Genomic DNA, 9203 nt, shown 5'->3' on the forward strand with positions numbered 1-9203 from the left:
GTAGCGGGGGCTCCTGTGGTATGAAATTCCCGGCATACGGTGCCGCTGGCGGCGAAGCCGACATTCCATAGGCCAGATCAGCCACGGATCTCTGGAGGTTGCCTATCATTCCCATCAATTCAAATGTGGTGGGCTCATGAGCCTGATACAACTAGGGGGTCCAGACTGGGTGCGTGACAGGCGACCTAGGCAGATGCGATACATCAACATTAGTTTCATCCCGCAGGGTGATCCCTTGATCTAGCGTAGCTGTCATAACCACAATCTCTTCTGAATTCTGCGTCATCATAAGTCCTGCCTCAGCAAGGGGGAACACTAGCTATTCTGTATCAATTCTCTGGACACTCTGAACTGAAAGGAAAAGCAAACAGCATTTTAACCCAAACAGATCAATCACAGGTGTAGCCGAACAACTGCACTCTACTACTGATCACTGTTCCCCAGAATCACTGTCCCCAAAACTGAACTTGATACCCGCAGATAACTGATTCTCATAAACTGACACTGATGCCCTCAGGTCTGATACTCAAACTTGCAAACTGATATGTACGTTCCTGTAGAGATACACTCTAAAAGCACATAGCAAGTAAAGAGAGCCAAAACACCCCTATGGAGGGGTAGGGTTTCCCTGTCCTATTTTGTCAGGATCTAGGGTTTCACTATGCACGCAGCAGTTTTCAAACAACCTAACATCGGGTAAGCAACCTGTCCTAGCTTGGAATGGTCACTATGGATCCGAATATGCACTAGGTCGAATGGTCGAAAAGGGTGCCCCGGTAAAAACCGGGGTTTGTGTTCCCATACTGTCAGAGCCCATAACCGGTCAGCCTTATGGTCATGCCTTGACAAGACAAGCCTCTGGCAAATCGTTCAGGAATGGCAGATGGCAAACACGGTGTCCTAGGCGCACCAATGCACATGCAATGCAAAGAAACACATAAGTGTAATCAAAACAGGAAATCACGAGTTTGAGTCAAGCTCTCTAAAATCCCCAGCGGAGTCGCCAGAAACTGTAGACGCGCCCGCGTGGGGCCCTCGCTACAGTTCGGACTCGATTTGTGTCACGGTTCTTAATCTGAACCAAAGAGTCCAAATCCGGCAAATCATTTTGAGAAAACAGATTTTTAGAAAAGAAGTGCCAAACATGGACTGCTGTGCCAGATACAAAGTCGCCACCTAAATATTTTTTTAAGGGGAGATTTAGGAAACCCTGACTCAGTGCCAAAGGCCACGTGTCCGTCATCACCAAAGTTGCCTCGGCTCGGGAGCTAGGGTACGATTGGGGAAGGTCAGCTATGAGCACCCCCTCTCGCCCGATCCGAAGATCGGCCTCTACTAACCGTGATATCCATTTTTGAAAACATTATGTTTTCTTATTCCGATTATTAGCCTCGAATTACTATGTTATGCGCACAGCACAAAAATATAGACTAGATCGCCTGATTTGGAAATAAGCATTGCATATCCGTTTGTTTTAAAAAAAAAATGTTTTGGAATTTACTACTCGCAAGTAGGCTAAAACACGGATTTCAATGAGCTATTCCAACTCAGGCAATCCTAACCTTCACCCACAGGCATTCAAGCAGTTATATCACATAAGCAGCTAGCCTCATGGTAATCATGCTATCATGGCAACACTCACACACATGCAAGGATGCTAAAGTATAAATACTTACATCGTACTCCGTGCCAAAACAAAGAACTTGTTAGCAATCAATGCATGATCCAAGTCCATGTTTGAATGTCTAATGCAACGCATACGGAATGTCACTAGAGTAGGCTCGGCTAGTCTATGAATGACATGTCAAAATGCACAAGTAGCATGTATTCAAGTTAGATTTGAAATACTAATGCAGTTAGCATGATGCGCCGAGCCCAGTGCATGCAATACTGATGAATGATGCAGGCATGCATAGCATAAGGTATGCTAAATTGAACATGACCTATTACTAACCATCAAAGAAGGTAAGTAAAAGGGAGAAAGAAGTGGGGGTTGGAAGACATGCACACACTCACCCACACTTATTACAAATTCGCTCTCGCTCGGAGGGACCAGAAGAATAATACAATTCGAATAATGAATTAACTATCCTAGCTAATTAATTATTACAGACCAACTAAATTAATTAAACAAATTAATTAATTTAAGAAAGCAAGAAAAAGGGTCTCGTGAAGAGGGTTCGATGCGCGCATGCTCGGGTCTTGCTCGGAAGTGCACTGCCATGCGCAAGCTGCCTCTGTTTTCCCTGCTCTGCCTCTTTGAAGACTGCCAAAGTCTCAGAATTGCTTCCCTGGACATTGGGAGACACCACCGGCTGAGTAGAATAACCACCGACAGTGGTATGTGATTATCGGCTGTTGGTGAAGCTATCGGCCACCAATGGATTGCCGGTCGGCACTAAACACTGCCGGTCGGCAAATAATGTCTGCAGAACCTGCAATTGACAGCAGCAGAGGGCAAGGCATAGCATGGCAATGCAATTCAAGCAATGTATGCACCAATCTTATCCCTCATCATGTGTATGACTCAAAGGGACATGGCCCTTGGTTCTCGGACCATCAAGCGCACATTTCAATGCGTGATGGCCCAAAGAATCAAGTGTGCATTTTTGATATGGAATGCAATGCACACCAACAAACCAAAGCCCAATTCCTATCACTAGATCAAGGAACAAGACATGCATGCTAGATACAATGCAACCTAGGCATGTAAGCTAAGGATGCAACATGGGAATGCAAGATGTACATGCAAGCATGCAAACAAACATGCAAGGTAAGCATGCAAGCAAGCAAAGGATGGACTTAAGCATGATTTAGGCAGCTCTAATTAGGCCCAAAACAGTGGCCATAAGTGCTATGAAATGAGAACTAAACACACATACACACATGCACATGTTAAAGGGCTAACACTCAAGCACAAAAGGGTAACTCTCAAGCACGCTTGAAAGAGGCGTAGCATGGATTAATGGCATGCAAGGTAAGCATTGAAAATCATGTTACAAAAGGTGCTAAGCCAATTAAACAAGATAAACAAGGCATGCAAACAAAGCCAAAAACCCAAGACAAGCCAAGAGGCTTAAACCAAGACTAAGTCAACCAAGCCTCACAAGGCTAAGAGGACTTAAAATAGGTCTAATGCGAACCTAAACAACACCCAAGGGACACCTAGATGGCATCTAAGTGGCTCAAATTCAAAAGCATGCACAATGACCAAAACATGGAGCATGCAAGACAAGCTTTCAAAGCTTCAAAGAGGCATCCAAGGCAAGCATACAAGCATGTTAAAGGGACTGAAATAACATGGCAAATGGTCCCAACCCACTAAATTAAGGCAAGGATGCATGCTATACATTCACACACTTAAGGCCAACAAACCAAAAATGCAAAGGGGCTACACTAAGCATGCCAAAGTTGACCCAAACAACTAAGGACAGACCTCAAACATAGCAAAATAAGCACAAAAGCTTCACAAAGCTAAGCCTAAAACATGCTAGAACAATGGTTTACAACCTAAGGCATGTTAAGGCAACAAAGTGGCATTACAAGGCATGTATGCTAAGCAAGCATGGTGTACCAAAACCAACATACAACAATGCTATTTCATGGCAAAATAAGCATAAATAATAGCCAAGGCATGGTCAACATGAGGCTTAGCTAGGTGCTCCCTCAAGAGGCCAAAAATGATCCTTTTCAAGGACAATAAGGAGAGGGGGTGCCCCCCTCCTTTTTGGGACTTCAAGGCACCATCCTTACCACTGAAATCCCTCAAGATTTCAGTGGTGAGGAGGCCCAAACACCAAAGTCCCGGAGCTCACTCAAAATAGCACAAAATGGAGCCCCTCAAGGCTTAAGAGGGGTCAAACACCTCCAACCCACAAAACACTCTAAACAAACTATTTAAAGGGCCCAAAAATAGAAATTTTTTATATTATACACTAAGCTCAAAAACAGTTCTAAGATAGGCAAAAATAGTATGGAAAAATGGGGAATAAAGGGACAAACTTCTTACCCTTGAAGACCTTCTTCACAAATGGTGAACCAGCTGCTTCCTTGAGCTTAAACCAGCCCCAAAACTCCAAGAACAGACCTCTGGTCCTTCAGAACCAAGAAAAGGTGTAACACTATGTGTTTGTGTGCAATAGTGTGCCCTAAACACACACTAAACACAAGAGGGAGAGAGATATAGAGCTAGGATATAGACAAACCCTAACCCTAGAACTCAAACCCTAAAATGGTTGTCTAAAATGTCTAACCTCTTTCAACAAGAGAGAAGACCTCTCTTTATAGAGCTTTTTGTCTTGTAAAGCTTACAAGACAAGCTTCTAAAGAGAGAGATCCCTCCATACACGAGGGGAGCCAAATGCAAGACATCTGTATTGAAATATCTGCAAAAGCAGATGAACAGTAGTCGGCTGCTCAAAATTGCCATTTTGACAAAATGTACTGCCGACCGGCAACAAAGAATGACGACCGGCAATATACATTGCCAATGGAAACAAAACACCAGCCGGTGGCCTCTGGCCATGGCCGGTGATGTGTGGGGATGCCTCACAAGGCATTCCCTGCCCCTCCAAGGCAAAACACAAGTGTTTGGTGCAAAACCAGACACTAAACAGTCGAGTTCGGAGATCCTGAGGCAAGGCGCGTAGCCGAGACCTCCGGGAACTCCGAACGAACACAAACATGGATGATCACCAGGTGTTCAAACGGTGACGTCCAAGTCTTGAGGACGGTCAAAAATGGGGTGTCTACACTACCTCTTCGATTCCGATCCCGATCCCGATAGAGCCTCTGATGCCCGGCCATCGATATGTCAGAGACCCCGACTCACCACCGGTATGTTTTACGGCTTTGATTCATTACTCAGATACTTGGACGTTCATTCCTTTACTGATACCCTTGCCTTTGCATCTGCAGCCCCCTGTTGAGTACATGGATCAGGTGCTCGAGATGGTAGCCTCACTTGAGGGGATGGTCCTGCGAAGGGAGGCGCAGTTGTCCATCATGGGCTTCCAGGTACCCTTTAGTTTTCTGGCATTTATCATACTTCTGATGATATGCTGATTTCTACTGCATTGATAGGCTACTTGTGTAGAGCACATCTGACACACACCTCCCTTATACACTGTGTTCACATGTACCCATTTCATGTAGTTTTCTTGTATCTGCATCTGATGTACATATTTGGACTGATGTATTTAAATTGAACTCTTTATTCTCAGATGCCCCCAGTATATGCTCAGCCGCAGGCCGGGCCACCTGGGCCTTCTTGGGGAGGTGGACCATCCGGGCCTTTTCGAGGAGCTGGGCCATCTGGGCCTTTTCGAGGAGCTGGGCCATCCAGGCCTTTTCGAGGAGCTGGGCCATCCAGGCCTTTTTGAGGAGCTGGAGGGGGGGTCGTCTCGTAGACGCAGAGCACACATTGTAGAGGAGGAGCCCGGTGAGGATGAGGAGGAGGAGGAGGCTGCAGATCGTCAGTCGAAGACATCTGCTGACAGAGAGGATGGCTCCGGTCTTGGTTCCGGGAGTGGAGGCAAGGCTGAGGGGGATCCCGAGGATGACGACTCCGATTCAGATGATGGCGATGGTGGCGGAGAGTCTATTCCACAGAAGAGGATGGAGAGGGCCTCTTATTCCTGCTCTTGAGAGCACAGATGCGGCTGTTTCCTGTTTTATTTATCTTTTTGCTAGTAGTTGTAGCACATTGTATATTATCGGGCAGTTTTATTCTTTGTAAAACTCGTGCCTTAGTCTGTAAAATGTTGTAACAAGCGAGGCATGATGGAATGAAACAGCTTTTGAAAAAGTGTTGTATTTTAAACTCTTAGCATCATATCGCATCATTTTTGCACCATAATGAGATTGAATGGAAATGTGCATTGTGCATTTTGCCCAGTCAGGCAGTGAACCGATGCAACAACCTAACTTTCTAAGATATAACAAAACCTTAGCAAGTTTACAACTCGATAAGCAAAACACAATAGTGTTGACAACTCAATAAACAAGACTCAAACAAAAATTGCTTAAACAAAGAGTAACAACTCAAAAATACGAAACACGACAGCTCGACAAACAACTCGATAAGCAAAACGACAACTCGATAAACAAAACAACAACTCGATAATCAAAACTTAACAAAACAAAGTGTACTTCGGACGATCTGGGCAACAGAACGCATCCGAAACAGAGGGAAATAGAGGCCTCCGACACACCCGTTGCATGGAAATGCTTAAAACTTTCTCTTAGAGGGTAAAACAGGGCTAAAGACACACATTGGAGCATGGCCGGCTACTTTTGGGAGCCGGCCGGCCAGATTTATTGCAAAGGGGAGGCCACCAGCTAGGTTTTGAAAAAGAAATGGCCGGCCTGCCAGAAAAGGTGGCCGGCCGGCCACTCAGCTCAGCAACCGTCAAATTTTTGACACTTGTCCCCCGAATAGTGTCTTTTCCTCTTTAAAAGCCTTAGCTCCGTGGTTCATTCAATTCATCTTAGTTTTTCACCAAAATGGAGGCGTTTCTCGTTGAAAATCTCACAGCTTGGATCGCTTCTCTAGATGGTTCGAAAAAGTTGAACTTCCGGGGTTTCGGCTTGAATGCACTGTTCGCGCTGAGTCGCACTCCGCTGCACCTTCCTTTCCTCTATGCCGCGGCGAGGTTTTGGAACCCGATGACGCATGTCTTTAGCTTTGGCGGGCAAGAGGTATGTCCAACTTTTGAAGATTTTCAAGTTTTGATGGAATCTAAATGTCATGAAGAGATCTTGCCCCAGTTCCGCTTTGGCCACGCCCAAGCTTTAGGGCGGATGTGTGGACTCACCGCGCATGACGCTCGGTCTCTGATCTGTAATGGGGAACTGGATATCCTCGGTCTGATTCATCGCTTTTCTGACGCTGGTGACCGCAGCAACCATTATTGGCAAGGTTTCCGGCAACACGCCCTTTGCGCTTTCACTCTCAAGGCTTGAAAGAAGGAAAGAGCTGCATCGCCATGACCTTGGCCGAGACACTGATGGGATTTGATGCTATCTATTGCCGGGATACGACTAGATTTGCTGGGAGTCCACTGCTGCTGGTAATGTTTCCTCACCCAATCTTACATATGTATTTGCTCACATCACTCGGCCCTCAGGCTCAGTTTTTCTCACAAAAACCCTCTTCTCACTTTTCCCTCACCATACATCTCTCTATTCTTTATTCTCTTATTTTTCATCCCTCCCCAGGTATGGTTGATGGACAAATTGCAGGTTGTGAACTTTTGTCCAGCCTATTCAGCTCGAGGCTATTTCTTTCGACAGCGCCTAGTTGATGCCACTGATGAAGGGTGGTGGTTTGACTGGATGTGCAATTTGTTTGCAGGTCGCATTGCTTGGCGTTGTCCTTGGCTCAATCTCCCGACAATGAGCTATAGCATGTCCCGGCTGATCGGGATCCAGTTGATTGGCCTGACCCACTGTGTGTTCTACTTTCTGTTCCGATTCCTGCGCCAGTTCGGTCATGATCAGATTTGCCCGCCAGAGGGGATTGAGTATCCGGCTGCTTTTTGGTCCGAGGTGTACAGCTTGCCCGATATGCCACAGCATAGAGGACTAGAGAGCTCCTGGCCCCTGCTCCCACTTTCAGTTGCACTTTGTCTGATGAGTGCTTGGATTGGCTCAATGAGGAGGCACAGATTGGGCCTAGCTTGGCATCAGAGGCTTTGACCAGCTCTGGGAGGGGGCACAGGGATACTTGACTTGACTGTGCCCCGAATTTATTGCTTTATTAGTACTTTCAAGTTTTCTTTATGAATGTAATAAAAAGCAACTTCGATTGTATGCAAGAGTAGGAGAACTCTGTTTTGAAATCAATGAAATTGAAGGTTGTGGTACTGAAAATTTTCCGCTTTGGTCCAAAAATGGTCTTAGTTGTAAAGAGATTAATTTGAACAAAGTCAACTTTTATTAAAACTTTTCAAAACCATTTTTGATATGGATCAGAACTGGACACACCTAAGATCTGTCGCTGAGATGCACAACCCCGGATCCTAGCAACTGGAAAGTTGCCCCTAGTCTGAATAGTACTGCGACAGCGTGTGGCAACGGAAAGTTGCCCCTAGTCTGAATAGCACTGCACCAGAGATTGCGATAAATGCTGATGGACAAAGATGACTGAGATGGTCAAAATGGACAAAGTTGATCGGGGAAGAGTTTATGGCTGAACTTCAGGATGAAGTTGCCTACGTATCCCGAAGATGGGAATCAAGCCTTACGTAGTTCAGGCTTAGGTTCACTCGAGTATTTTCACTCTCCTTTTACGCTCTAACTTTTGCCAAGGTCGCCCTTTGCGGGTTTTCAACCTTGCGAGCTCAGTTTTTATATTTTCCAATTTTTTTGTGCTCTAACTTTTGCCTAGGTCGCCCTTTCGGGTTTTCGGCCTAGTGAGCCTCTCTGGGGTAATATTTCTTCAACTTGTCCATGTTGATCGGTTGGGAAAATTCCAGGCCATCTAGGTCCATTAGAACCACGGCTCCACCTGACCAGATAGCTTTGATGATATAGGGACCAGTCCAATTAGGTCTGAACTTGCCCCTTGGGTCGTGGATGGGAGCTCGGTTGTCCTTGAGCACCAAATCTCCTTCCTTTAGATTCCTGGACTTAACTTTCTTGTTGAAAGCCTGAGCAATTCTGCGCTGATAACCTTGAACATGGTACAGTGCTTTCAGTCTTCTTTCATCAAAAAGCATGAGTTCCTCAAACCTGCTCTGCTGCCAATCTGCTTCGACTATTTGACACTCAGCCAATACTCGCAATGACGGAACCTCAATCTCGATAGGTAGAACGGCCTCCATCCCATAAACCAATGAATACGGAGTCATTCCGGTAGAAGTTCTGATTGACGTCTGGTAGCCCCACAGATCAAAAGGCAGCTTATTTGGCCAATCCCGGTAGGTTTCCACCATCTTCTGCAGTATGTGTTTGATATTCTTGTTGGCGGCCTCGACCGCTCCGTTGGTTTGCGGCCGGTATGTGGATGACTTATGAAAAGCCACGTTGTATTTCTCCAACAAGTCAATCACTTCCTTCTTGAAGTGGGAACCATTATCTGAAATGACCTCATTCGGGACCCCATAGCGACAGATGATGTTATTTCTGATAAACTTTGTGACGTGCGATGCCTTCAACACGGCATATGATTGGGCCTTGACCCACTTCGTGAAATAATCTAT

The sequence above is a fragment of the Camellia sinensis genome, chromosome 11, assembly GCF_055761805.1.
Source record: "Camellia sinensis isolate YWXY chromosome 11, ASM5576180v1, whole genome shotgun sequence".
NCBI classification, from domain to species: Eukaryota; Viridiplantae; Streptophyta; class Magnoliopsida; order Ericales; family Theaceae; genus Camellia; species Camellia sinensis.